The sequence below is a fragment of the Neodiprion virginianus genome, chromosome 7, assembly GCF_021901495.1.
Source record: "Neodiprion virginianus isolate iyNeoVirg1 chromosome 7, iyNeoVirg1.1, whole genome shotgun sequence".
NCBI lineage: Eukaryota > Metazoa > Arthropoda > Insecta > Hymenoptera > Diprionidae > Neodiprion > Neodiprion virginianus.
This window is the reverse complement of record NC_060883.1, coordinates 1487000-1493088: the sequence shown is the minus strand read 5'-3', so window position 1 is coordinate 1493088 and position 6089 is coordinate 1487000. Positions and strand designations below refer to the sequence as shown.

Genomic DNA, 6089 nt, shown 5'->3' with positions numbered 1-6089 from the left:
TCACCAGCTATCAAACGTTGCGTCAAAAATGCCGTGCAAATGCGACCCGGCGAAAAAACGCAGGGGCGAATGCACCTGCAACGAATCTCTGCCACATCCCGGTGGAAGTCCTCAGCGAGCCTTGAACAAGAAGAAATGTCCCAGGTATAATAATATTGACGATTCGACTAAAGTTGAAACGAAGGAAAATTACGAAGCCGGGATTATGCGGGATTCTTTAACGTTTCATCCGTTCGAAGATCGGTAAAGTGGAACGGTGTTTTCTCTATTTATCGCCATTGATGTTGTGCGTATTTTTTTTTTTTCTTACCGCCGTCGTCGAAGGATCGAGACCTGCGGTACCGGACTGCCGGACGATCGGAAATGGCGAAAAAGGCAAGCGCTAGAAATCCGCAAGCTCGTTTACGTATGTAAAGACGGTGGATAACCTGAGATCGATTTAACAGCTCGACTATCCGCGTCGAGGATTATTACCCGAACCTGGACGCGATATCGAGGAAAAGAAGCGACGGCGAGCCTTCGACTTCCGTTCTGGGCAGCGAGGGTAACAGAAAGCCGTGCGTGTCGTTGGAGAGCGGGAAAAGGGCACCGTGCGCAAAGTTCCTCGGCCCTCGACCTTACCGTCGAACGTGTCAAGCGATGGATCCGGAACCCGTGGAAGAGCCACCGCCGTGCATGTGAGGAGAAAAAAAATGACACAACTTTAAAACACGTTGGAACAGGGTTTGCAGACGCGATCTCTTTCAAACACGATCCCGTGCAGGCGAGAAGAGCCGAGGACTCGTAAGCCGTTGAAGAAGAAGAGACAGTCGGATACGAAGAACGTTTGCCGGCCCGGCAGAGTGGTGAAAACTTCTTGCGGAATGCCCGGCGAGGATGGAACTCTGGCCGGACTTCCGGCGAAGATATTCGCCCTTGAGAAAACGGTGAGAGACGGACGGTTCGGGAATCGTACGCGATCCTCGCGATCGTTATCGTACGGATTGTTTGTCGTTAACAAAGCACCGTTCTTTGTCCACTTCAGCTGAGCAAAACGCAGTGGCAAGACGCCGAAGGTTATCACTCAGCGTCCGTAACCATGAGTCAGTTATACCGTCCGACCGACCGTGAGTATAAAATATATAGCCGTTTTATCCTGTATACTTTGTTAACGAAGCTAGGATCACGTTGTCCGCTAGCGGTGTGCGATTGAGATTGTGAGAAGCTGCGATTGCGATTTAAAAGACGATACGAACGCGATCGTCGATCACGTCCAAGATCCGACGGATACCGCGTCGTCGGGCTCGAGGAATTAAAAAAGAGCGGCAAAAAGAAGGGAGAGGCAATCAGCCGCGCGGCCGATAGTTTCTCTTTTTATTTGCCTGGCGATTTGGAAATTGGTGGAGTCGGATATTGATTTCGAAACTCGTTGATTTTTCGAACGGCCAAAGAGGAGCCCGGTTCGGGATCGGGAACGACGAAGAGCTGCGGCAGCGAAAAACGACGGAATTATCTGCGCGCGAAACTGCGCCAACTTATGGGCGAGTCGAGGCCGATTCCTGAGGGCGCTTTTCCCGAGGGCTGCGAGGCGAAACCCGAACCCGAAGTCGTCGCCGCTGCGCTTCTCATGTCCGAGGGGGAGACTAACGACCTTGGAAAAACCAGACCCGATAATATTTTCCATCAACTATTCTCGAGCTCCTCTCCCGATCGATCTGTCGGTAGGTATCCCTCCCCCTTTACCGCCCTCCGTCTCTCTCTCTCCCTCTCTCTCTCTTTCTCTCTTCATCCCTCCGCCTCTCTGAAACTGACACTGGGTTATTACGCCTCGTGAAATTGTCATCGGTCACTCACTTTGAAGAGGAGGGCTTCTTTGCTGCTGCCGCCTGTGTGGCGAAAGAAGTCGTTTTGCGTTGGGCAGAGCTGCTGTGCTTACCTATTTTTTGCTTTTTTTCTAATTTTGTCACCTCAGCCTCACCGACGGAGGGTAGCTTCTCATCTTTTATCTTTTTTTTATATTTTCTTTATGTCGTTTTATTTTTTTTTTTTCATTCACTTTGTCTCCGTTCTTCTCGACCCTGAAACGCCCGAGGGAAGCTGACTTGGTTTGGTCTGGGACGAAAATGTCGATTTTTAAGCTTCTACAGATTCTTGAATTCTTTTGCTCTTGATTTGTTTTCTTTTTTCTTTTGCATTTTCACCCGGATCTTTTAGAATTCATCGAATGCCCCCCCCCCCCAAAGCCTTTCAAGATCCCACACGCAATTCTTATCAAGCTTCTGGAATTCTTTTGACGATCCGATGTAACGTGTCTGCGAATCGTTTCTTTGGATTCATAAAACGTACTTAGAGAAGTCTTTTCATCGAATCACCCAAAGTCTCTTTAGAATTTTATTTCTCTGTATTTACTTGAGCGAAGACGAATTACGGTCGTTCGAATTTTTTTAATATCTTTGCAATCATCGTATCGTAGAATCTCCGAATTGCAAGTAAATTATGTCTTTTTTTTTCCAATTCTATGACTTACTTGCAACTCGAATGTGGCGAGTAAACGATGCATTTCAATGAAAAGCCATTATTTTCTAATTTTTAGGGTCGCGGATCACAAAATTGAAAACGGAATTTAATGATTTCTAAATCCAAGATTGCGGACGTTTACAATTTTGTACGAAACGTACCAATTTCTTTAGAAATTCTTAGCAAATTTTAAGAAATCATTTTCCGCAGGGTGGGGCGTGGAAATTTTTTAGACGGTACGTCGAGAATTCCACTTTGACTGAAAGTCTTAAAAAACTTGAATAAAAAAAAACCTCCCCTAAAAAAAATCCGCCAGAACAAAATAATCCCCCGCGGAAAAATTTTACACCGTCGCACGAAGCGATCATCGAATCGTCAGAATCACGCGTTTAATCGTAATTTTTATTTTTTTTTTTTTCAAAATTTCGACTTACTTTTATCAGGTCGATGTAATTTCCATTTTTTTTTTTTTTTTTTATTTTCGTAAAATTGCAAGCGTCGAAAAAGTTTCTGGCCAATTCTTTTATCAGCTCTAGCGAGCGCGGGACCGGAACCGATGAATGAGATGGTGGTACCGCTGACGGTCGAAGGTCAGAAGCCGGCTTCCCTCGACATGCCGAACCCCGAAAGGATGGTCGAGAAGACGCGAGGAGCGGCGGCGCCGAGTCCAAGCGTCTTCCACGACTCTGACACCTTCGACGAGTTCTCGGAGCGGCTCCGGGACGACTTTGCCGGACGGAATCCCGCCGTCGCCGACGTTTCCGGTTTCCTCGGGGCCCCGCTCGCTCACAGCAGCCTTCGGGAGATCCAGGACGACGGCATCCTCGAGTACGTGATCAGGCCCGAACCCCCCGTCTACCGAAACCGCGTCCGTCTCAACGGGTCCGTCAGGCCCGGCTGGTTCCCCGGGTACACCGTCGTCTCGCCCCTAGTTCCGGGCTGCGTCAGGCTGTCCCAGAACCCCGGCGACGCCCTGAGGGACGCCTGGTGCCTCTGCAGGCCGAGACACTTCGACCAACTGTCAAAGTCCCTCGTGAACACCGGGTAGACGGCCAACGTTGGCGTAAAAGACGCGTGTCTTGGAAATAAAAATTTGCCTTCGTTTCTTTCTTTGAATCGCCACTTCGTCGTTTGCCGAAATTTGTCAAATCGCAAGTAACAAAGTGCTAATCGTGCCAATATTTTGAGAACGCCACTCTTTTTGAAACTACAAGGCAGTGACTTTTTTTCCAATTTATTTGTTTATTTATTTATTTTGTTTTTTATTCATGCTCCTCCGCGTCAACGTTACCAACTTATCAATATCGCGAATCGCGCCCCTTGTCCGTATCTCCTGCGACGTCGTTGTGTAATGAAGAAGTTTGCAAGTTCACGGACATTAAATATATTGACCTCCGAAGAAACGAATCTCGAAGCTGTTTTATTTCTCGTAACAAGTTTTTTTTTTTTTTTCCGATAATTTTCGAGGTGGAAATAACTTACCGAACCGACGCGTCTAGATTAGATTTTTAAATTAGGAACGAATGCTGTCGATTTGCTTTTTTTTTTTTCTCATCTCTTTCGCGCTGTTGAGTTTGTTTGGCGAGTAGCTCTGCCACTGTCTCCTTGGGGAGTTTTTAGCGTTGCCATTGGCAGCAGCTAGTTTTGAAACGCACTCACGGTAGAATGAGAGAAGTGGAAAAAGAGGTCGGAAGAAAAGAGAGTGATACTGGAAAAAGTAGGAATAAGAATAATTATCGAATACACGTCAATTCGGTACTCGTGTGCTTATCGAGATCCCGCCTTGAAAATTACGCGTATTGTGTAAAAATATTATCAACTTTTCGAAAAGAACGTTGAAAAGAAAAAAAAAAAACGAAGCAAAATAAGAATATAAAACTGTATGGAATTACCCATACAATATAATAACTTCGAAAATGAAGGGTGAAAAAATCTGTAAAAATTTGGGATGCTGTTTGTCGACGAGGACTTTAGGTCGAAAAATTGTTAGAAGGTCTGAAGGGCTGAGGCCGGATACGACGTCTAGAATTGGTAGACTTGCTCTGCTGTATATATATATATAATATACATGCAACCCTCCCCGCCTTCCGCTCTAAATTTAGGAAGGCCTGCGAACCCCGTTTCTCGCTAAATGCGAAGCACCGTCGTTCGCTACTCCTGGTTTTTTCCCTTCCTCCTCTGCCTTCTCCCTCCTCCCCGTGTCCTCTTCGTCTTCTTCGTCGTCGTCGTCGTCGTTCGCTTCTTAAGACCGACCTTAAAAGCGGCACCCGCAGGGTTGGTGTATAAAAAATTATATTATGTATTCCGGCTGCACGCGAGAAAGAGAAAGTGAAAGACCGGGATGGAGAGAAGAAAAAGTATGGAGAGGGGGGAATCAAATGGAATAAAAGATTTTCTTGTATATTTTTTTTTTTTTTTTTTTGTAAGGTATAGTAAGAAAGTTACGAGTTACAGTGAAAACGAATTTTATACGAAGAAATTTAATGATACGTATGCTTAATAGTAGGTACATCAAGTACAGCCTGCTTCGGCGAAATTTTTAGGCAATTCGAAATTCCCTGCAATCACGTTTGTACAGGGGTGTAAAAATTGTGAGGAAAAATTGACATTCCAACGAGACGTATCCAAGTTTTTTTGCACGCGTGGAAAATATTTCTTTCCGAGATTCGAACAACATTTCCAATTATTTATATTCATTGGATTAAAGTGTAGGTAGAATTATATTATTATTTTTTGTTCCGCACGTCTTTCACTTCGTATTTTTTTTTTGTTTTTTTTATGATCTTCTTCTTTAATAATTCTGTGTTTGGCGGATTTGAGTTTTTGTGCTGTATTCGAAGATTTTAGCCTCGGTTTCTCTCCCTGTGCAAAAAGGTGCAGGGGTGAGAGGAGACCGGGTCGAGTTTCACTAATCGAGATACGTGTTCGGCATGAGAATAGAGTGAAGCTCGAAAAATATCGCGTTCTTCGGATCAAGCCAGAAGTGTTTCTTCTCCACTTTGTTTTCACCCTGAACGAATAAGCAGAGGGGGAGACCTGCTCTGATATTATTACGGACCGGAATGAAAAAAAATAATGAAAAAAAAGGAAAGACAAGGAGGATGTATTTAATGTTACGAAAAGTAAATAAATAAATGAATGAAAGAATGCCGCACGATAATTGCGGCGTTTTAAAGTTTGCTTTTAATTCAATTCTTATATCTTCTTTCTGTCATTACTTTGCGTCATAAGCAGCTTCTAGAAAGGAGAGAAAAGATTTTTTTAAACATGAGGCTGAAATTGGTAACGTTGATGCAACGATGCAGGTTTAGGAAAAATCGTCACTTCACACCTTTAGGAATGTCTGATATTTATTAAACCACGATGAACAAAATGTACTCTAATTTTTTAAAAGTCACTCCAAAATTGTGCAACAGTGATTTTTTCCCTGATGTTTCGATACATTAACGTTATTAACTTCAGCCTATTAATAAAAAAAAGACTATAGAAGAAAATTCGTTGCTTTGAACCGTCGACTAAAAACGTTTTTCTCAACTTACACGATCCATGGGGATTTTTTGAAATTTTTTTTACCGCAGTGTGTAGAGGAAATT

The 6089-nt window shown here is 44.0% G+C and overlaps 1 protein-coding gene across 5 annotated transcripts in view; it reads left to right on the top strand.

Moving 5' to 3' along the window:
• Positions 1-6089, top strand: part of LOC124309054 (uncharacterized) — a 58051-nt gene that overhangs the window by 7848 nt on the left and 44114 nt on the right. The gene's annotated exons all lie outside the window — the stretch shown is intronic.